The following is a 23,676-nucleotide window of genomic DNA, read 5'->3' as shown; positions in this document are numbered from 1 at the left end:
AGAAGAGAGAGATGTCAGAAACCTCATGTCTCCCCCTGCCTCCAATCTGTAATCTTCCTCCACTTTGGCCCCACTATTATTGGTTGGGCCTAACATGGGCTTCCCTGCTGGTTCAGAGGGTAAAGCATCTGCATGCAATGCGGGAGCCCTGGGTTTGATCCCTGGGTCCGGAAGATCCCCTGGAGAAGGAAATGGCAACCCACTCTAGTGGGTTACTCTTGTCTGGAAAATCCCATGGACAGAGAAGCCTGGTAGGCTACAGTCCATGGGGTCGCAAAGAGTCGCACACAACTGAGCGACTTCACTTTCACTTTTTCACTTTCAACATGGCTAGGAATTTTACTTAATAATAAACATGGTAACAATAATTAACCATGTCCCAGGTATTTTCCCATTTAATACAACAATCCAATGCATCTCTCAGATGCAGCTGAGAAAGGTTAGGTCATTCACAGGCCGTAAGAGGAGAACCAGCTCCTGGATCATCTGACCCAGCCGTCTGCTCCTGCACTGTTTATCCCCTGCCCAAGCTCCGTGCAGAAACCCCCAGCAGCATCTCTGAGTAGCTCCAGAAACATATCACTGGTCACCTGTTCTCTATTCACGCATCATCCGGGGCCCCTGGTGATGCTCTGAAGCTCTGAAGCTCTGAGTGCATTCACTCAGCAAACACATGGTGAGGACCACCGTACTGGCCGCTCTGCTGAACTCAGGGTATGAGTCACATCAGATACTGGTCTGCCCTTGGGAGGAGAAGACACAGCAAATCTGTTCAGAACAGCATCTAGACAGGACAGGAACAGGCTGAGTGCCACAGGGCCTGAGAAGTCACGGCCGTTGGCAGGTGGCTCAGTAGTGACGTCACAAAGTGGAGAAGATGAAGCCTCTGACATCACAGAAGATTGATGGAGCCCCACAGAGGGGACACGAGGAGCTCAGACCCAGAGACCCTCCAACAGGCAGTGCCCCTAGTCCTGAACACACAAGGCCATCTCCGGTCGTTTTCATTCAGCCAGCCAGCAGACAGATGACCTCTCCCAGGTACAGGGCACTCCGCTAAGGGCTAGGCCTGACACAGAAGCAGGACGAAGCCACTCCTGCCTTCACAGGGAAGGCAGCTCTGTTACCAGACTCTTCACACAGAGAAGCTGCCCAGCTGGCATTTGCTACAGCATCAACACACATGGAGATTTACTGTAGGACAATCCATGAGCGATGGCTCACAGGAGCTTGCAAACAAGCTGCTTTAAACTGGAGCCACTGCACCAGCCGCCAAGTGTGACTGAGGACAGAGACAGCAGTGTCTGTGTCAGCCTGGGGCCAAGAGCGGTGATGTGCTGACATGTGTCAAGCACTGCGCTTCTGTGGGATGGCATTTGGTCAAAAATAGGTGATCCGCTTAAATAATCCCATTTCTCAAAATCTTCCAGGAAATACAATACATACAAAGATGTATGTATTTGTATACATGTACAGAAACAGATTATATCCCTGTCTTGACCACTACCTTCCAAGGTCTATTCTTCTATTAACTCACTACTGACCAGGGGACTTTTACAGAAACTAATGCCTATGGCCAGCAATTTTTATTTCAGCAGGCCAAAAATTAATTCTGCTATTTCACTAACATTTTGCAGATTATCACACTCAGCAGTTACACCTGACACACCTGTAATGTCTTCTCTGGCATTGTGAATTTCATTTTCACTTTCCTTATCAGAATCAATTTTTGTCTTCTTATGGTTCACATTGTCTTAATATTCAGAGTCAGAATTACATACTGAAGAATTATCATCTTCTGAGACAGTATATATGTCGCTCAATCAAAGCAAACATTCTTCACTCAAAATTTTGTGATGCATCATTTTTTAAAATTTTATGGCCTTAACCTTGCATTTATAACATATATAAGGTTGGAGCAAAATGTGAATGACAATAACAATCCTGAATTGTATAAGGAACCCATGACGAATTTTAAGCTCTAACGACTTTGCATGGTGATATCAATTGTATCACTTTCTAAAAATCTATCGATACCTATCTGGTCAATAACACTGGGGTTGACAACTGATGTGCTGATGTCTCCAGTAAATAATGTGTTAATTCTGCTGGTAAATAATGTGTTAATTGTGTGGGTTCAACAGTCCAGAGAGTGGAGGAACAGTAGGATATGAGTTCACCTCTCCCCACAAATGCATCAAAAACACATCTACACAAGGATAAATCTCACAGAGCACCAGCTGAACACTAGCAGAAGCCCTGAGACACCTAAAAGGACAAAACAGATCTCTGTGTAACTGGGTAGGATGAAAGAAAGAAAAAGCAAAGAGGAAATGGGATGGGACCTGCACCCCAGGAGAGAAGCTAAAGCAAAGGAGAGGTTCTGCATCCAGAGAAGCCCACTCACGGCTCACTGGCAGGGAGATCAGCCAACAGAAGAGGAGCTTTGGGTCCGTGCCACAGCCCTGCACGCCCCAGCCTGGGTAGGGTGCCTGTAAATGTGCAAAGGGGCTGGATGCTAGACTGTGGAGTTCGAAGAACAGTCTCAGGGAGAGAACTGCTGTGGGCTGCAAAGAGACAGTCAGGGGATGTGAGTGAGGAGTTCCACAACTGGGAATGCTTGAGGAGGAAGCCTGGACCACTATGGAAGCAAAGTGCCACTGCTGAGTGACATGCAAGGGGTGTGACCACCATTGCCCCCGCACCCCCCTCCCCCCACCCTGCCAGGGCAGGCTCCAGAGCAGGTCAGGAGCAGACGCCTGCGGGTGGCCCACACGCACAGGTGGGGCTGAAACAACAGCTGAGCCCCAGGGGTCATGCGACTAAGGAAGAGAAGCTGAAATCTCTCCTCAGGGTCGCATGAACTTTGGATTTACACCCCAGTGACTGGCTTTGTAACTTCAGAGCCTGCAGGACACTGGAACAGACAAGTGCCCCCGCAGCCGAGACGGGTCCAGCTTTAGCAGCTGCGGGCTTCGTGGACATGGACTCGCAAGGGTTGGCCAGCCCAGTGTCTGAGCTGCCTCTACAGCAGGTCCAGATCCATGGTCGCTGCCACGCTGCGACCAAACTTCAGTGATCTCTGTGGCGGTCTGCTGAAAACAATCTGAGAGACAGCAGGACCGACTGCCAAAAAACCCACAGCTAAGGCCGGGCCAAAGGCAGCGCCAACAACTGTGCAGCCTGAGAGCTCGCACATGGGGTCGAAGTGACACAACAGAGCACATCCACCGGTGGACAGTCCAGAGGAGGAAGACTCAGTGGAAGACACCCCATGGGAGCGATCCAAGCCTGCCGACCTCGCCCGGCGGAGCAGAAACACAGCTAAAGGGAACGGAGTCAAGATGGCAGAGCAGGAGGACTCGGAGCTCGAGTCTCCTCACAGCCAAGGCACCTACTAGCACTAGTGGGATCCTGAGACACCTCAGGGGATGGGGAGAATTCCTGCGCAACCAAGTAGGATGTGGGATGGAAGGAGGGAGAAGGAAAAGGGGAGCAGAACAGGACCAATGCCCTGAAATGGGGCTGAGGAAGGGGAGAGATTCCGAGCTTGGAGGGGGCCACTCAGGTGAGGGGATCAGCAGGGACAGAGAGGGACCTTGGGGGGCGGATAGAGGGGAAGGTGGTCGGTGTGTCCCCTGCCCACTCGGGCCCCAGCAAGCCTGCTGGCGTCTCGAGCCTGAGCCTCCCCCTGCCTCCAGGCCCCATCTGGCCACACAGGTCAAGGTGGGCTGAGGGTTAACCCCTTGAGGCCGCCTCTGGCTGCACTGGCCCATGCAGACAGGCCTGTGGAGGCCTGGGTCCCTGCTGGCCTGCCTGGCACACGTGGCTCTGGACCAGCTCCACAAATAGACACTGGTGAGAGGAACACACGCAGAGATGAGGCTGACACAGCAGGTCCAGAGACCCATCTAGAGGTCTTGGAGGCTTACTGAGGAAGCAGAAGTAGGTTTTAGCTCACACTGGGGGCAAGGACACTGAAAGGAGGAGAAATTACAACCCACACCACAGAAATACAAAGGATCATAAGAAACTAATACAGGGATTCCCTGGTGGTCCAGTGGTTGGGAATCTGCCTGCCAGAGCAGGGGACACAAGTTTGATCCCTGGTCCGGGAAGATTCTACATGCCATGGAGCAACTAAGCCCATGTGCCACAACGGCTGAGCCTGTGCTCTAGAGCCCATGCTCTGCAACAAGAGAAGCCACCATAATGAGAAGCCTATGCACTGCAATGAATAGCCCTGCTCACCCAAATTAGAGAGAAAGCCTGCATGCAGCAACGAAGACTCGAACAGCCCCCCACCCCACCCCATAAAAAGGGAGAGACTACTACAAGCAACTACGCACCAGTAAGACGGACAACCTAGAAGACATGGACAAATTCTCAAAAAGGTACAACCTTCCAAGACTGAACTAGGAAGAGAAAGAAAATATAGACAAATCACAAGTAATGAAATTGCTATGGAAAATCTCCCAACAACAGAAGTCCAGGACCAGATGGCTTCACAGGCAAATTCTATCAAACATTTAGAGAAGCACTAACACTTCTTTGCAAACTCTTCCTCTCAAACTGCTGAGGACGGAACACTAGCAAGTTCATTCTATGATGACACCAACACCCTGATGCCAAACCCAAATATATCACACACACACACACACACACACACACAAATTACAAACCAGTATCACTGGTGAACTTAGACCTCAAAATCCTGAACAAAATATGAGAGCAGACAGAATCCAACAACACATTAAAAGGACCGTACACCATGATCAAGTGGGATTTATCCCAGGAATGTAAAGACTCTTCAATATATGCAAGTCAAGCAATGTGATACATCATACTAACTGAATAAAACCATATAATCATTTTGATAAATGCAAAAAAGTCTCTGACAAAATTCAACACAAATTTATGATCAAAACTCTCTAAAAGTCAACACAGAGGGAACCCACCTCAACATAATAAGGCCATATAAAAATCAACCCAGAGCAAACACCCTTCTCTTTGATGAAAAACTGAAAGGATGCCCTTTAAGATCAGGAGCAAGACAAGGATGTCCACACTAACCACTATTATTGAACATAGTTTTATTAGAGTCCTAGCCACAGCAATCACAGAAGAAACAGAAATAAAAAGCACAAACTGAAAAAGAAGTAAAACTGTCATCGTTTGCAGATGACATGATACTATAGATAGAAAATCCTAAAGATGCCACCAGAACACTACTAGAGCTAATCAATGAATGTGGTGAAGTTGCAGAATATAAAATTAACGCACTGACTCTCTTGCATCCCTATACACTAATCACAAAAGATCAGAAAGAGAAAGTAAGGAAACAATCCCATTTACAATTGCAACAAAAAGAATAAAATACCCAAGAATAAACCTACCTGAGGCAAAGACCTATACTCAAAAAACCGTAAGAAACTGATCAAAGAAATAAGAAATGACACAAATAGATGAAGAGATATACCATGTTCTTGAATGGGAAGAATCAGTATTGTGAAAATGACTGTATTGCCCAAAGCAATCTATAGATTCAATGCAATGCCTATCAAATTACCAGTGAAAATTTTTCTCAAAATTAGAAGAAATTTTACGATTTGTATGGAAACACAAAAGACCCTGAATAGCCAAAGCAATCTTAAGAAAGAAAAAGCTGGAAGAATCAGGCTCCCTGACTTCAGACTATACTACAAAGCTACAGTCATCAAGACATTTTGATCCTGGCACAGAAACAGAAATGGGACAGGACAGACAATCCAGAAATAAACCCGCATCACCTAACCTATGACAGAGGAGGCAAGGACATGCAATGGAGAAAAGACAGTCTCTTCACTAGGTGGTGCCAGGAAAACTGGACAGCTACATGTAAAAGAACAAAATTAGAATATTCCCTAACACCACACACAAAAATAAAACTCAAAATGGATTAAAGACCTAAATGTAAGCCCAGACACTATAAAACTCTTAGAGGAAAACAAAGGCACAACACTCTTTGACATAAATTGCAGCAAGATCTTTTTTGATCCACATCCTAGAGTAATAAAAATAGAAACAAAAAACACAAAAATAAACAAATGAGACCTAATTAAACTTAAAAGCTTTTGCACAGCAAAGGAAACCATAAACAATAGGAAAAGACAACCCTCAGAATGGGACAGAATCCTTGCAAATGAAGCAATGGACAAAGGATTAATCTCCAAAATATATAAGCAGTTCATTTAGCTCAGTATCAGAAAAAAACAACCCAATCAAAAGATGTGCAGAAGACCTAAATAGACATTTCTCCAAAGAAGACATACAGATGGCCAAGAGACATATGAAAAGATGTTCAACATCACTAATTATTAGAGAAATGATGATCAAAACTACTTCGAGGTATCACCTCACATTGGTCAGAATGGCCATCATCAAAAATTCTACAAACAATAATAAATGGTCGAGAGGGTGTGGAGAAAAGGGAACCCTCTTACACTGTTGGTGGGAATATAAATTGATATAGCCACTATGGAGAACAGTGTGGAGGTTCCTTAAAACACCTAATCCTTAGAAAACCTATTCCATTGGAATATAAAAATATTCCATTGTTTACATGTACCACATAATTTAAAAAAATTTTTCCCTTTTTGGCTATTTTTAAAAATATTTATGACTGCACTGGGTCCTCATTGTTGTGCATGGGCTTATCTGTAGTTGCCTTGACTGCATGTTCCGTTTGGGGTACACTTAAAATTTTAAAAATTAAAAAATAGAACTCCCAAGCCGTGCTGTGCCTAGTCGCTCAGTTGTGTGCCACCCTTTGCGACCCCACAGACTGCAGCCACCAGCCACCTCTGTCCGTGGGATTCTCCAGGCAAGAATACTGGAGTGGGTTGCATGCCCTCCTCCGGGGGATCTTCCTGACCCAGGGATCAAACCCAGGTCTCCTGCACTGCAGGCAGATTCTTCATCATCTGAGCCACCAGGGAAGCCCAAGACTCCTGGAGTGGGTAGTCAATTCCTTCTCCAGGGGATCTTCCCCACCCAGGAATCGAACCAGGGTCTCCTGCATTGAAGGTGGATTACCATATTACCCATCAATCTCACTCCTGGTCATATACCCAACGAAAACTGTAATTTCAAAAGATACATGTACCCCAAAAGAAACATGCACTCAAGGCAACTAAAGAAAGTACATGTACAGCAATGAGGACCCAGTGCAGTCATAAAATATTTAAATAATGCAGTCATGCATTATTTAAATATTTTTTTAAATAACCAAGAAGTGAAAAAAAAATTTTAATGATGTGGTACATAAAAACAATGGAATATTAGCCATAAAAAGTAACAAGACTGCATGGCTGATTCATGTCAGTGTACGACAAAAACCACTACAATATTGTAAAGTAATTAGCCTCCAACTAATAAAAATAAATGAAAAAAAAAAAGTAACAAAATTGTGCCGTCTGCAGAGACGTGGATGGACCTAAAGAGTGTCATACAAAGTGAAGTAAATCAGAAAAACAAATATATATTAACATGTGTAGGTGGAATCTAGAAAAATGGTGCAGATAATCTATTTGAGAAGCAGGAGATAGAGACACAAACTTGGAGAACAAACATATGGATACCAAGGAGGGAAAGGGGGGGATGGAGGAACTGGGAGACTGGGACTGACATATACACACCACTATGTATAAAATGCACAATTGCACTCATCTCACACGCTAGTAAAGTGATGCTCAAAATTCTCCAAGCCAGGCTTCAGCAACACATGAACCGCGAACTTCCAGATGTTCAAGCTCGTTTCAGAAAAGGCAGAGGAACCAGAGATCAAACTGCCAGTATCCGCTGGATCATCGAAAAAGCAAAAGAGTTCCAGAAAAACATCTATTTATGCTTTATTGACTACGCCAAAGTCTTCGACTGTGTGGATCACAAACTGTGGAAAATTCTGAAAGAGATGGGAATACCAGACCACCTGACCTGCCCCTCGAGAAACCCGTAGGCAGGTCAGGAAGCAAGTTAGAACTGGACTGGAACAACAGACTGGTTCCAAATAGGAAAAGGAGTACATCAAGGTTGTGTATTGTCACCCTGCTTATTTAACTTCTATGCAGAGTACATCATGAGAAACACTGGGCTGGAAGAAGCACAAGCTGGAATCAAGATTGCCAGGAGAAATATTAGTAACCTCAGATATGCAGATGACACCACCCTTAAGGCAGAAAGTGAAGAACTAAAAAGCCTCTTGATGAAAGAGGAGAGTGAAAAAGTTGGCTTAAAACTCAACATTCAGAAAACTAAGATCATGGCATCTGGTCTCATCACTTCATGGGAAATAGATGGGGAAACAGTGGAAACAGTGTCAGACTTTATTTTTTGGGGCTCCAAAATCACTGCAGATGGTGATTGCAGCCATGAAATTAAAAGACACTTACTCCTTGGAAGGAAAGTTATGACCAACCTAGATGGCATATTAAAAAGCAGAGACATTACTTTGCCAACAAAGGTCCATCTAGTCAAGGCTATGGTTTTTCCAGTGGTCATGTATGGATGTGAGAGTTGGACTGTGAAGAAAGCTGAGCACTGAAAAATTGATGCTTTTGAACTGTGGTGTTGGAGAAGACTCTTGAGAGTCCCTTGGACTGCAAGGAGATCCAACCAGTCCATCCTAAAGGAGATCAGTCCTGGGTGTTCACTGGAAGGACTGATGCTGAAGCTGAAAACTCCAGTACTTTGGCCACCTCATGCAAAGAGCTGACTCATTGGAAAAGACCCTGATGCTGGGAGGGATTGGGGGCAGGAGGAGAAAGGGACAAGAGGATGAGATGGCTGGATGGCATCACCGACTCGATGGACATGAGTTTGAGTAAATTCCGGGAGTTGGTGGTGGACAGGGAGGCCTGGCGTGCTGAGATTCATGGGGTCGCAAAGAGTCAGACATGACTGAGCAACTGACTGAACTGATGTATAAAACAGCTAACTAATGAGAACCTACTGTATAGCACAGGGAACTCTACTCAATGCTCTGCTGAATTAAATGGGAAGGAACTTTAAGGGGGGGGGATATATGCATACATATAGCTGATTCACTTTGCTGTACAGCAGAAATATAACACTGTAAAGCAACTATACTCCAATAAAAAAATTTATATAACAATGGAATAGTACTCAGCCACAGAAAAAGAACAAAAAACACCATTTGTAGCAACATGGATGGGCCTAGAGATTGTCATACTGAATGAAGTCAGTCAGAGAAAGACAAATATCATATGATATTGCTTACATATGGGATCTAAAAACATGATACACATGAATTTATTCACAAAACATAGTCACAGATGTATAAAACAAACTTATGGTTACCAGGAGGGGAAGTGGGGCAAGGGATAAACTAGGATATTGGGACTGACACATACATGCTACTGTATGTATAAAACAGGTAGCTAATAAGGACCTACTTACATACAGGGAACTTTACTCAATACTGTGTAATGACCTACATGGGGAAAGAATCTAAAAAAGAATGGATATATGCATAACTGATTCCCTTTACTAAACAGCTGAAACTAACACCATAAATCAAATATACTCCAATACAACTTTTAAAAATAAAGAGTATATACAGCCTGGCTTCATTTCTATACTCCTTGAGAAGAAATACAGTAATTTTACTGCTTTGTTAAGTACTCTGTATAAATGTAATCCCCCTTGCCTCCATTTCTTTACTTCTGAAGGCAATGTGGAATAATAAATGTAACTTCAGAGGGGAAAACAATTGTGTAGGTTAAGACACCCCAAAGATTTTTACAATTCCTGGAAAGCAAATGAGCAGGGTTTGAACTAGGGTGTGCTTCAAATTCCAACTGTTTTAAGTTGGCTTTGATAACTTGAGGTGCCCAGCTGCCAACCAAGCCAAATGATAAAGATATGTCTGATGTCTTTGCCTCAATTCCTTGTTTAACCAACATCATCATTACTCATTTCCTCCTGTTTGTCCAATCCTCTCTCTGTCCACCCATCCATCCTCCATTCATTACAAGCTCTTGTTCATGCCAGGGCTCCAGTTAGTAAGAGATGCCCCAGTACACGTTCCCAGCTCAGAATAAGAGATGAGGAAGGTTATAGTGAGGAAGCACGTGTGAGTAACAAAAGAGCACACTGATGAAGTGTGTCAGATGTTTTCTGGAAAGCCCTAAAAACAGATCAGTGGTTACCACAAGCAAGAGTCATGTGGTCACCTCCACCTGGGCATCAGCAGTCAGGTTCCTAACATGCCCCCCAGAGAACAAGTCTCACCTCCCTCCTGAGTGGGCCAGCCCATCTCTCAGGGGGTCACAGCTCTGGGCCAGGCAACTCCCCTGTCCTGAGCAGCTGGGGCGAGCCCTGCCCCTTCCTCCCAGGTGTCTTCTGTTCATAGGCTCCTGGGGCCAGGAGCTAATCTGTTTGTGCCATGTGCTCTTTCTCACATGCATGAAGTACGAGAGTCATTAATACAGCTTATGCAGGCCCCTGGTGCCACTGTACCTCATAACACAGTCCAACATGGACCACAGGTCCAATGATAAACCTTCTAATTTATGATCACACACACTTACTAACTTAGTCCAGGAACTGCACTGTGCACCTGTCTGACAGAGCCCGTGTGCAGGTCCTTTTCAGTAAATCTAGTCAGCTGGATTATTACGTGCTTATGTTTTTAGTGTAAAGCCTATCATATGTCCATACTGTTGGCAAGCTTCTTCCACTCAATCATCTAATACATTAACCATCCAATACATCCCAGTCTGGATTCCAGGGATGTGGAGATGAGTCAGTGGGGACCCTGAATCGAGCCCCTCATAGTCCAGGGGAAGAGAAAGGCACAGCTGTATTTACTCCACTACACCACAGGGTATCGTGGAGCACAGAGGAAGTTGGGCCCAGTTCTACCTCAGAAGCAACAAATTCGAAGAAATCTGAAACCCACCGAGACATCACTGTTTCAGTTTAGACCTCTTTGAGAATGAGAGTCTGACATTCCCTTCTAACTCACTCTTTCTGGAAGTTATTAAAAGTGTCTAGCTATGTTCAACTCCAGAACTTTATGAAGATAACAGGAACATTTATAAGACTGACACCTAAATTATGAAGTGTTACACACAGCATCCATGTTAGAAGGCACATGTGAGTCGTGAACACTGGCTGTGGGTCATGGCTGCCTTTTAGCTCATCAAGGAGGCAGTGACCCCCCTTCCCAGAGTGGCGGGGGCAGGGTCAAGTGCCACCATATTCTCTACAACTCTCCCTGCTGATGTCACTAGTTACCCAACTGTCTTTATCCACTGGTCTCCTTGAATCAATGGCTCCACTATGCGCTGTCAATACAGCTGCACCCCCCCACCCCACCCCCAGTGCTTCCCTTTGGAATCTGCTCTGCAGACTGATCCCCCACTGCACAGACACAAGGAAGGTGAAAACATCTGTACACAGTGTGCACATTTGTGCACAGACTTAGAAGTCACTAGACAACACTGGGCCACTTCCTGATGTGTGTTGCACCGAGACTGGAAAGAGTTAAGGCCAATGAAAGAAATAATACCAAGAGAAACTGGAAGATGATGACTGAGGTCTTGATAAGGTTGATATATAAACACAAAGGAGGAGAAAAGAGCTATAAATGTTAGGATTGAAACTGGTTTCAAGGGACAGAAAACCCAAAAGAAGAGTGCTTTAAACAAGACTAAGGCTTGCTTCTCTCTCAAGGGAACACAGGCAATGCAAGGCTGGCGTGGGGCACCACAATCACAGGGAACCCAGGTTCCTGTCATGGTCCAGTTCTATCATCCTCAACATGCTAGCTTCTAACTCATGTTCCAAAATGGGTGCCCAAGCCCCTGTCATCACAGTCGTATTCCACCCAGCAAGCAAGAGGAAGGAGTAAAGGATGGCACGCTCCCTTCCTAGGAGGATGTTTCTCAAAAGTTGTGTTGACTGCTTCTGCCTACATCCCATCAAAGTAGTATTTAGTCACTGCAGTACACTGAATTGGAAAGGAGACTTCTAGAAAACACAGGCTTTCTTCCAAACAGCTTGTGCCCTTATGTGGTAACTAAAGGGTTTCAAGTAGTCTCAGCAAAGGCCTTAAATAGTCAGGCTTAAAATCTCAGAGATGAAGCACTTCCAGGTACTAAGACAATGACAAATATGACCCCAGGAGGAGGCAGTTGAAAGGCAAAGTGAAGGTCACGGATATACTGAAGCTGGGGACAGTGAGGTGGATTTACAGGGTAGATCCTTAACAGTGCAGAAGATACAGCCACATGGTTTGGCTGAAGGACTCAGGGAAGCGAGAAGGACCCTGAAAACAATGATGAAACCCAATCCTAGCTGCAACCATGTGACCACTGGTTTATGTTTATCCTATAAATACTTCATCTAATTGACACAAAGGCCTCCTAAGGAATTAGCACGGTCTCTGCTGCATCTCCTGTGATTTCCCACAGTTCTAGACGCATGGCACACGACACACACAGTTGAGCCAACAAATCCCAAACACTTCGCTGGGGCCCAGAAGATAACCTAATATGTTCTCTTTCCCACACTGACTGAGCATTCTCCTTTTGTTAGGGTGAGAATTCTTAAGTGTATTTGAAAAGCTGATATTAGAAACAGGAAAAAAACAAGTTCTTAAATTATCATGTGCTTAACACTCCAAAAAAGACTTTTTCTTTTTCTTTCATTAATTCGTTTGACTGCACTGGGTTTAGCTGCGGCATGTGGGATCTAGTTCCCTGATCAGGGATCGAACCTGGATCCCCTGCATTGAGAGCACAGAGTCTCAGCCACTGTGGAGTAGTTCCTCCTTTTTTGAACAACAAAATTGAGATAATAACCAAGAATAACATAACAATATTCATGTAACCATATTTAAAATGCGTAATTGTTAATATTTACATATTACACAAATTACAGCTGATTTTCCTTTACCACATTATGTTCTACAAGCTTACCAAAAATGCTTAATTACGTAACACTGAACCATAGAAGAGCAATGAACCATTGCTCTTAGGGAAGAATACAGTTTTCCTCGGGGAAAAAAAATCACTCCTGGGAGCCTCTGGGGTGTATACCCATGAACTGAATGTGGTATGGTTCTGCAGGTTAATACTTTTTTTTTTCCTACAAATGATATCACATTCTTCCATGCTTTGCAACTTGCTTTATCCACTTGTGTTTTCAAGATCTATCTACATGGAAACATGGATCTAATTCATTCACTGAAAGTTCAGTATAGTAATTCCAGACTCAGGATTGGAGGATATCAATCATCAAAGGTTTCAGGCATTTCCAATGAAAAGCTGTTATTTCATCTTTCTCTTAGAAGAGTTGTCTTCAATGTTAGGCAGGAAGTAAGCTGAGAGCAACAAGAGGTAGGCCCTTCAGCTAAACATCCAGTGGCCACCTAATCCCGTCAAGCAATTTACCACCCTCCATCAATACTCCAAAATAGTCAAGGGGCCAGAAAAATGCCCCACCAGTGACTGGCAGGACTTCGCCTACTCTGGCACATGCACACACCTCACACTCTCCTGTACTGAAATAACCTTGGCCACTGGGCTCATTAAATATTCCATGACTACAAACATCTCATCACAACAGACTGAATTATGGGACGGACATGCGCAGTAGAGTACCCTGTTATGTAACTTGCAGCTGTCAATCAACAACCTCAGGGATTATGCAAATAACCTTGTCTTAAAAACTCTGTACCCCTGCTGCATCTCCTGTGATTTCCCACAGTTATAGATGCATGGCACACGACACACACAGTTGAGCCACTCTCCTGGGCCACTGCCTCCCTTGGCGTGGCCCACCTCTCTTTTTTTCTTTCCTTACCATCAATAAGCTTTCTTGCAGTGGTTAAGACCTCCAATTCTTCTCTGCATCCTTACCAAGAGCAGAGGCCCATGGGAGGTAGGGTCTTCAGACTCTCCTCTGCTAACATTTTGGTGCCATGACTTGGGTTTTCTGTAAGTAAGAGACCTTTTCTCCACAGATCTCTACCACTCCTTTCCTTTGTGTGGGCACAAAGTATCTAACCATTTCTCTGCTCCTACTTTCTCTCTCAATCCTCTATTGGTTGAGCAGACTCTTGCTTCTGATCTCCTCCCCGTCTGACCATTATTCAATCTGAGCCTGCCTCTTTGGACCAACATCAGAGATTCAGGTAAGCACCCATTTTCCAACTGGAATAAGGATGGCCCCAGGCCCTGATTGGCCACCAGGCATCTGGGGCATTCTTAGTTGGGTACCAGCAGGAGACAGCCTCCCCAAGTCCCGTGTGGTGCTGGACCGTAAGCCAGACTGCCAATTATGACCCTGGGATGCCAGGCTCTCTAATTATCCCACTATTTTCCAGACAGGAAAGCAATCATCTGTCCCCAGGGGACGCCCCTAAGATGCAACCTCCAAAGCTGGTGGAGATTTGATCCCACCACACTAAGAAAGAGGAGACTCATTTTCTTTTCTAACATGGTCTGGACCAATTATCACCTTTTGGATGGGGAATCCTGGCCATTGAATGGAACCATTATAATATAAATAACACCATTCTCCACTTAGACCTATTTTGCAAAAGGCAGGGCAAACAGTCTGAGATACCACATGTAGAACTTTTCTCTGTTCTATAGGATACCCAACATTTCCTTACAACTTGTAAACTTGCCACCCTTGCCACCCTGCTACCCAAGGAAAAATCCCACATCACCTAGTGCTGCCTCACCACCTTACAAGGGACTTCATTATCTTCACCAGCTAAAATCTGTCCCTTGGTGGAAGCACCAAGAGGCAAAAATTGAGCCACAACTAGTCCATAAGCCCGTCTCATTGACAGAACTAAAACCCATCAAGGCAGAACTGGGTAGCTTTTCAGACAATTTACTCAATATATCGAGGGATTCCAACATATTACTATGGCTTATGAAATGACCTGGAAAGGTATCACCATAATTCTAAGCCAGAGCCTCTCTGATACTGACATAGAAAGAGTTAAAAGAGAGGAAAAAAAATTTTGATGATGGACTCCACCTTTCTGATATTAAATACCCACCTGGGGAAACAGCAGTCCCCACCAGTGATCCCAAATGGGACTACAATCAGAAAGAACATCAATGGGAAACCATTTTGTAACTATCAAAGCAGGGCTTAAGGCAGCCCAACGTAAAGTCATAAGCTACTCCCAAGTAACCGCAATCAGCCAGGAGCCCAGGAAAAATCCAACAGCCTTCCTAACGGGCTGAGGGAAGCATTCATTAAACACACCAATCTAGACCTGGACTCTTACCAGGGACAAATGATTATAAGAGATAAAGTTTTTAACTCGGCACCTGATATTAGATGCATATCACAAAAACTAATTTAAGACCCTAGAGTCACCTCAGATGAACTGGTGAATACTGCCTCCACGGTCTTCTATAACTGAGACCAAGAGGCTGAGGCCAAGGCCGGGGAGAAGAAAGAAGGAAGGAATCCAGGCATGCCCAAGTGATGGCTACCCTACAGGGCAGGGCTTCCCCCAAGAGTACCCTGACTTGACAGCCCAAAAGAGATTGCGTGTTAAGTCACTCAGTCATGTCCAACTCTCTGCAATCCCATGGGCTGCAAACCACCAGGCTCCTCTGTCCCATGGAACTCTCCAGGCAAGAATACTGGAGTAGGTTGCCACTTCCTTCTCCACCAAAAGAGATTAATATCACATTTGTCGCCAGATGGGCCACTGGGCACAGAAGTGTCCCAATCAAGATAACCCTTACCTAAGACTGCCTGCTATAAACGCCATCAGCTGAGACACCGGGCAGCCCTATGCTCTTCAATCCAAAGGGAAAAGGACCAGAGGCTGCTACTCAGATGACTGCCCAAGACTGAGGAGGCCCCTCCAGTCGGCCCCAAAACAGATCCACGTCATGGACTGGAACCAAGGGTACAAATGGTTGTGGCACGTAAGTCAACATTTTCTTACTCGGTACCGGGGCCACCTGTTCTGTCTTGACTTCCTCTGGACCCTTCTCCTCACAGACCTGTACCACCATGGGAGTCACCTGTGAGCCATTCAGCAGGCCTTTTACCATATCCCACTTCCATGCCTGGGAAGGATTTGGATTCTCCCACAGTTTTTGACATGCCTGACTGTCCCAGCCCACTCCCAGGGAGGGACCCACTACAAAAATGGAATGGTTCTCTCTCCCCATCAAGGAGGGTCACATGGACCCCATCCAGGGTGCAACCTCTGGGAAATTTCATGTGCTGTCCTAACTAATGAAGATATCAAAAATCCCTCCAGGCCAGGCTGGCTTCAACAAGTCAACCCACTGGCCTGGAACCAGGGAAATTCCAGGAAAAGCTGAAAATGCAACATCAGTCACAACAGCTTTAAAGAACCCACATAAATTTCCCCAAAAGACACAATATCCCCTTAGGCCTGAAGGTCTCATGGGACTTGAACCCATCGTGTCCAAATTCCTGTCCCACAGACTCCTTACCCCACAGATTCACCGTGCAGCACCCCAGTAACAGCAGTCAAGGAACAGGACAGCACTTACTGCCTGGTCCAGGATTTGCAAATCATTAATGAGGCCAACAGTGAGGAAACAGTGGCAGACTTTATTTTGAGGGGCTCCAAAATCACTGCAGATGGTGACTGCAGCCATGAAATTAAAAGACACTTGCTCCTTGGAAGGAAAGTTATGACCAATCTAGACAACATATTAAAAAGCAGAGACATTACTTTGCCAACAAAAGTCCATCTAATTAAGGCTATAGTTTTTCCAGTAGTCATGTATGGATGTGAGAGTTGGACTATAAAGAAAGTTGAGTGCTGAAGAACTGATGTTTTTGAACTGTGGTGTTAGAGAAGACTCTTCATAATCCCTTGCACTGCAAAGAGATCCAACCAGTCCATCCTAAAGGAAATCAGTCCTGAATATTCATTGGAAGGACTGATGCTGAAGTTGAAACTCCAGTACTCTGGCCACCTGATGCGAACAGCTGACTCATTTAAAAAGACCCTGATGCTAGGGAAGATTGAAGGCAGGAGGAGAAGGGGACAACAGAGGGTGAGATGGTTGGATGGCATCACCGACTCAAAGGACATGAGTTTGAGTAAACTCCAGGAGTTGGTGGTGGACAGGGAGGCCTGGCATGCTGCAGTCCATGGGCTCGCAGAGTCGGATACAACTGAGCGACTGAACTGAATGAAGCAATAACTCCCCCATACCAAACAGCCCCCAATTCTTATATATTTTGGGGGAAGGTACCCCCAGATAGTGACTGGTTCTCAGTCCTAGATTTAAAAGATGCTTTCTTCTGCACCCCTTTTGCCCCAGAACCACAATACTTGTTTACATTCAAATGGGAACTCCACCACAAGCCCCTCAACAACTGACCTGGACTGTTCTGCCCCAGGGCTTTAGGGGTAGCCCCAATCTCTTTAGATAGGCATCTGCCCATGATTTAACACTTGAGGGGGGAACCTTCATACTGTGTGTAGACAATCTCTTGATTTGTTACCCCTCCCAAATCCAGGCCAATCTACACGCCATTCAGGTCCTTAATTTCCTGGCCCAGTGGGGTTATAGCAACCCCACTATAACAACCTTCCTATCTCAGAACAATAATGACCCCTGGCAGGCGCATCCTTTCAGTAGATCCTACAGAGACTATATTCGGCCTATAGACTCCTACCACCCACAAGCAGCTGCAAGCACTCCTGGGCCTATCTGGTACTGTAGGATTTAGACAACCAACTACGGTTTTATTGAGCAGTCCCTATATGAAGACCTAAAGATGATCAAATATGCCTTGCAAGGAGGCCATCCCAACAGGAGGCCATAGAAACATTAAAATGTCTCCTTTACAGAGTTCCAGCTTTAGGATTACCCAACCCTTCCAAGCTGTTTCAATTTTACATGCACAAAAAAGGGCTTGCTGCCTTGGGGGTCCCCACCCAAAGGCTACGAGGAACTCCAGAGCCAGTAGCCTACCTTTCCAAACAGCTGGATCCCACTGTGAAGGGCTGGCCCCACCTTAGGGTACTGGGAGCACCATCCCTCCTGACAGAGAAGGCCCTGGAGTTCGCCCAGGTGCACCCAGTCAGGTTCTCAGTGCCCATCAGGTACCAGATTCGCTTAATAACCAGGCCTCAGCCTGACTTTCAGACAAAGGATCCTCACATATCAAATTCTTTTTTCTAAAAACCTGCAGATATCTGTGGGTGTTTGTAGGACTCTCAATCCAGCATCTTTGTAGACCATAACCATATTGTTCCAAGGTCTTGCCAGTTTCCTTAAATACCCGCCTGGACCTCTCAGATTAGCCTCTGGTTCACCGATTGAAGCAGTTATACAGCAGAGGGAAATGCAAGGCTGGATATGCCATCGTGTTCCTCCAGGAGACCACCGGGGCCCAGGTTCTGCCTCAGGGCTTGTCTGCACAACTTGCCAAACTCACTGCACTCACCCAAGCGTTAGAATTGGCTGAAGGAAAATGGGTCACAATTTACACTGATTCTAAATATGCTTTCTTGACCCAACATGCCCATGCAGCCCTCTGGAAAGAAAGATGATACCTAGCCTCCAAAAGCAGCCCATTAAATACAGCCCTCAGATTAATCGGTTACTCCAAACCATCCACCTGCCTAAACAGATAGCCGTGATTCATGGCAAAGGCCATCAGCAAGATTCACCTGACATTACCAACTGGTTTCCAAAGGGAAGCCAAGTTGTGGACCAAGCTGCTAAGCAGACTGTCTCTAAAGCAGTCTTCCCATGACAGGAAGCTCCTGTTCCTGCTTCACTGTCCCCTCCTCTGCCTACCTACATGGAGGAAGAGAAGATATGATAGCCCAGAAGGGTTTCCACCCAGACTCATCCAGATGGTATGCCTCTGATGGGACTCTCCTTGTCCCTGGAAGCCTCCAATGGAAAGTCATTAAGACTCTCCGTGAATTCACATATCTGGGGAGGGGTGCCCTCTCTGTCTTGGTATCTAGAGTCCTAAAAGGCAAAGGACTTAATCAAGTAATCCAGTAGGTATCCAGTCCTTGTCTGGCCTGTTCCTATAACATCCCCCAGAGAAATAAACATCCTGCCTTGGTTCAAACCCATCCAATGACATGGGACTTATCCTGGGAAGACTGGCAGATGGATTCCACCCAGATGCCTCCCTCCTGGAGCTACAAGTACTTACTAGTCTCTGTAGACACCTTGACAGGATGACCTACCCAACAAGGACAGATAAAGGCCCAGAAGTTAGCACTAAACTTCTACAAGAAGTTGTTCCCCAATTTGGCCTTCCCCATTCCCTTCAAACTGATACAGGGGGCCTCATTTATTCCCACTATAACCCAGTCCATTCCCAAAGCCCTCGACAAAAGGTTTGCTCTACATTGCTCCTGGAGGCCCCAAACCTCAAGAAAGGTAGAAAGAGCCAATCAATTCCTCAAAAACAGCCTCTGAAAACCCACCCAGGAAGCTTCTCTAAAATAACCCTTCTACCTATTCACAGAATAACTCCAAAGGATCCCCTCAGACTGAGTCTACATAAAGCCTTATGCAGATGTCCTTTCCCTAGGGTTACAATCTTATGCAACCAAACTCTCAACGTTTCAACAGGTCCTTAGAGAAACTGGCCTAAAAATCAACTCTCCTCGCCCTCAGGCACCTGTTCCTTACCAGAACCTGGAAGGACAGGTCTCCCAAGTCCCAGCTGGACCTTATTTTGAAGGGACCTCTTCCAGTCCTCCTTTCCTCACCTGCAACTATCAGGGTTCCAGGAGCCTCCAGCAGGATTCACCATTCCAGAAGGAAGCCTTGGAAACCACACTCTGAAGATAGAAGCACTCTAACATCCTATACCTGTGAGCCATCTGAAGCCCTTAAGTTCCTCTTCAAAAGGACCAAAGATAAGTAACAATCTAACTCTTTAAATACATGGCCAGTTGCCCATGTGATGATCTTGATATCTCCACTGAATTTTCCTTGTTCTGAGCCGTGCCCTCCTGCGGATAATCCTATCTCACACCTGCAGTACCCAACCTTGGTTATCCTGTCTCTCTGAGGCCTCCATCAGGCATCATTGTTAACCAAATGCCACCCAAACTCACTCTCATCTCACCCTTCCTCTGGTCCACCACACAATCTAAACTCTCTCAACATCCCTTAGACTCAAAGGACTATTTACAGACCCGAGCTGTGCCCACAACCTATCGCCCCACTGGCTATACAACTCCAGCACCAGCCTTCAGACAATTTTACCCTTGCCAACAGAAACTCGGTCCAGGGTCTCAGCTTACTCAGATGCTCAACTTGATCCTACGACCACAAGCTTTAGGTCAGATCATGTATAGCCTATCTTTCTTCAAGTTCTACGAGAATGTCTAAAGCTCATTCCTGCCACTCTATCAACCCCACAACCTCGACGTGTTCTAACAAACTTCACCGAGGCTCTCATATCCCCCCTGTGCTTTCAGGGCAATCACCCATGGGGTATTTCATCGGTGACATCACCACACGATGCAACCACACCTTCACCCTGACCCTTCCCCCAAAAGTGAACAACACTGAACACAACCAACCAAACTATCCAAGCAGCAGTTAAATGATACAAAAAAACTACTAGCCATCCCAAATTTCATGACTTTTTAGTCTCTAAAATACAGGTGCCAAACAAACCCCTCCCACAGACACCAGCAGTGCTTCCATCTATGCAGGATGGGTCTCACTAAACATCTCTGGTCACCCCTCACTTCTTGCACAATTGCTGGTCTGGGGAAAACAAACTCACTTTTAAAAATTCTATGCCACTTTCAGCATCCACACAGGCAAATTCAGACCCTCTGTTCCCCCTAGAGGTCTGCTGGGAGTCCCAATGGCCAGTAACACCCATCCTCAACTACACTCTACTCCTAAGGAAGAAACTCACCCCTATCTCAAGGCCTCTTTTTCATCTGTGGGACCTCAGCATACGTGCACCTGCCCCTAGGGTGGAAAGAAAATGTTCCCTGGGTTACAGCATACCACACATTAGCTGGGTCAGTGGATCCTCCCCAGTGCCCCACATGGCAGTCCACCTCTGAACAGAACATGGAGGGCAGCAGTGGGGCCTGTCCTCTTTCCCCTCATCTCTGTCCTAACAGGCATTGCCAGAATGGCAACAGGGTACCTCATTTCATATAGCCACTCAATTAACCATGGCCAAAATTCTTGGAGGAGGAAACAGCAACCCACTCCAGTATTCCTGCCTGGAAAATCCCACAGACAGATGAGCCCACTGGCCCGCAGTCCACAGGGCCGCAAAGAGTGGGACACAACTGAAGTGGCTTAGCATGCACACATGTCCAAAATGTCTACCACCGTGGGTGAACCTCACACACAAATAAACTCACTGGGAGACGTAGTACTCCAAAACTGGCAGGCACTTGACCTTTTAACCAAAGCCCAAGGGGGCACATGTTCCTTCTTATGGGGAAAAATCACACAAACCTATTCAAAACAAATTAAATCTTAAATGGGTAACCACAGTTATGTCCTAGTTCCAATCAGTCAGAGAAACCTTTTTGTGTGGCTCTGGCCCCTATTTATCCCACTTACATGTATTTTCTTAATTCTACTGCTTGTTCCTTGCCTCCTCAACTTACTATTCCGGTGTGTTTCCTCCCAGGTTAATAAGATACAAGCCTAACTCCCGAGGCAATAAGGATACCAGCTGTTAGCCTCTTCAACAACCTCCTCCTATCATTACCCCTCGGACAGACATGGACATCCCTGTTTCCAACCCCTCTCGTTCATAATTAGCAAGTGACAGACACCAAAGGCCCCTCTTTGTCCCTGGACGGCAGGAAATAGTCTGGATGAACAATGCCCATCTCCCCTATGAATTGGGCTCCATGCACTTGACGGGGAAATTTCAGCCAGGAAGTTAACTGAGAGCAAGAAGAGGCGTCCCCTTAGCTCAATGGCCTCCTAATCCCACCAAGCAGTTTACCAGCCCTGCCCCAAATATGGCCCTATCAATACTCCAAAGTAGTCAGGGGGATGGAAAAAAATCCCCCACCAGCCAAGTGGCAGAACTTCCCCTACTCTGCACATGCACACACCTCACACTCTCCTGTGCTAAAGTAACCTTTGGCGGTCACTGGGCTCATTAACAGCCCATAGATATTCCATGAATACATACATCTCATTATAACAGACTGAATTATGGGAAAAACATGTGCAGTAGAGAATCTCGTTATATAACCTGCAGCTGTCAATCAAGGCTGTCAATCAACGACCCCCCTGGATTATGCAAATGACCTTGCCTTAAAACCTGTATCCCAGTCTTCATGGGCCACTGCCTCCCTTGGTGTGGCCCACTTCTCTCTTCAGATGCCCTGTTGTTTCCTTATCATCAATAAACTTTATCGCAATGGCTAAAATCTTGGATTCTTCTTTGCATCCTTACCAGGAACCACGGCCCATGAGAGCAGAGGTCTCCAGACTCTCCTCTGCTAACATTAAACAAAACAGATTTGGTCATATTATTCCATGGAGTAAAACCCTCGTAAGCACATGACACAGACTATAATCAAAGCTCCTCAGTACACCAAAGCCATGGTCAGTCTGTCCCCAGCACAATCCCACTGACATCAATCATTCCATCACTCAACTCCACGTAATCAGTGCAGTGATGCACACATCATTTTCACATCTTTGGCATTTGGAAATACTAATAGCTTTTCCAGGTGGGTTATTCCTTCTTTGTCTGCAAACTCTTCAAACAACCTTCAAAACCCAATTCAACTGTCATCTGCAAAGGCAGATTTACTGTGAAGCCAATGAAATTTAAGCTCCAGGCCTTGCATTTCCATAGACCTATGTTGAGACCAAGGGAGGGATTCTAGCAATGTGTTCGCATGGGCATTTGTTATCTATATAAAATTACAGGATTAAAATATTTTCTGTTGAAGAGCCATCCAATTGTATAACCTTCAGACCCTTCCAAGGCTGGCTCTGCTCTGATCACTACTTGTGAAGTTTTCCAGGACCTACTTAACGGAAGCTGTCTGCACTGCAGACGTACACGTACCCTGAGCACTGCACGCATACTTCTGCTCAGTCATGTCCAACCTTCTGTGACCCCATGGACTGCAGCCCACCAGGCTCCTCTGTCCATGGGATTTTCCAGACAAGAATACTGGAGTGGGTTGACATTTCCTTCTCCAGGGTATCTTCCTGACCCAGGGATTGAACCTGGGTCTCCTATATTGCAGGCAGATTCTTTACCATCTGAGCCAGCAAGGAAGCCCTTTAAATAGGGAAGGGGAGATAATAACATGAACCTGTAATCTGGGAACAGCTCGTGTTTTAGGGGGTGGGGTGGTTTCACTTAAAAATAAAGGGAAAATACAGAGGACACAGAGTGGGAGATATTTAAAAAAAAAAAAAAAAAAGGGCATTTAGCTACAGCTGGGAGATTAAACTTGACACAGCAGCTAACTCAGTGACCCAGCACCCGCTGTTCATTCTCTGTAAGGCCGGCCTCCATCGGCACTCCCTCCACCTCCAAGAACCCACCTCACTGTCACTTCTCTGGAGCCATTTCTGTGCCTTCCCATCCCACCAGCCCAGATCTCTTTTCTCTTTCAGCTACGCAACCACAACTATCAAT

At 45.7% G+C, this 23,676-nt stretch overlaps 1 long non-coding RNA gene across 4 annotated transcripts in view; it reads right to left on the bottom strand.

The window, feature by feature from the left end:
* The window catches only part of LOC110127683 (uncharacterized), a 63,505-nt gene that overhangs the window by 25,947 nt on the left and 13,882 nt on the right, over positions 1-23,676 (bottom strand). The window contains exon 1 of one of the 4 annotated variants that reach the window (XR_011482721.1): positions 591-841. The exons of the other annotated variants lie outside the window; for them this stretch is intronic. This is a non-coding gene — a long non-coding RNA (uncharacterized lncRNA). Of the gene's footprint in view, positions 1-590; positions 842-23,676 lie in introns of those variants that run through there. 4 annotated transcript variants of the gene reach the window in all.

Source organism: Odocoileus virginianus, chromosome 22, assembly GCF_023699985.2.
Source record: "Odocoileus virginianus isolate 20LAN1187 ecotype Illinois chromosome 22, Ovbor_1.2, whole genome shotgun sequence".
Taxonomy (NCBI): Eukaryota; Metazoa; Chordata; class Mammalia; order Artiodactyla; family Cervidae; genus Odocoileus; species Odocoileus virginianus.
This window is presented reverse-complemented; position numbering and strand designations above follow the sequence as displayed.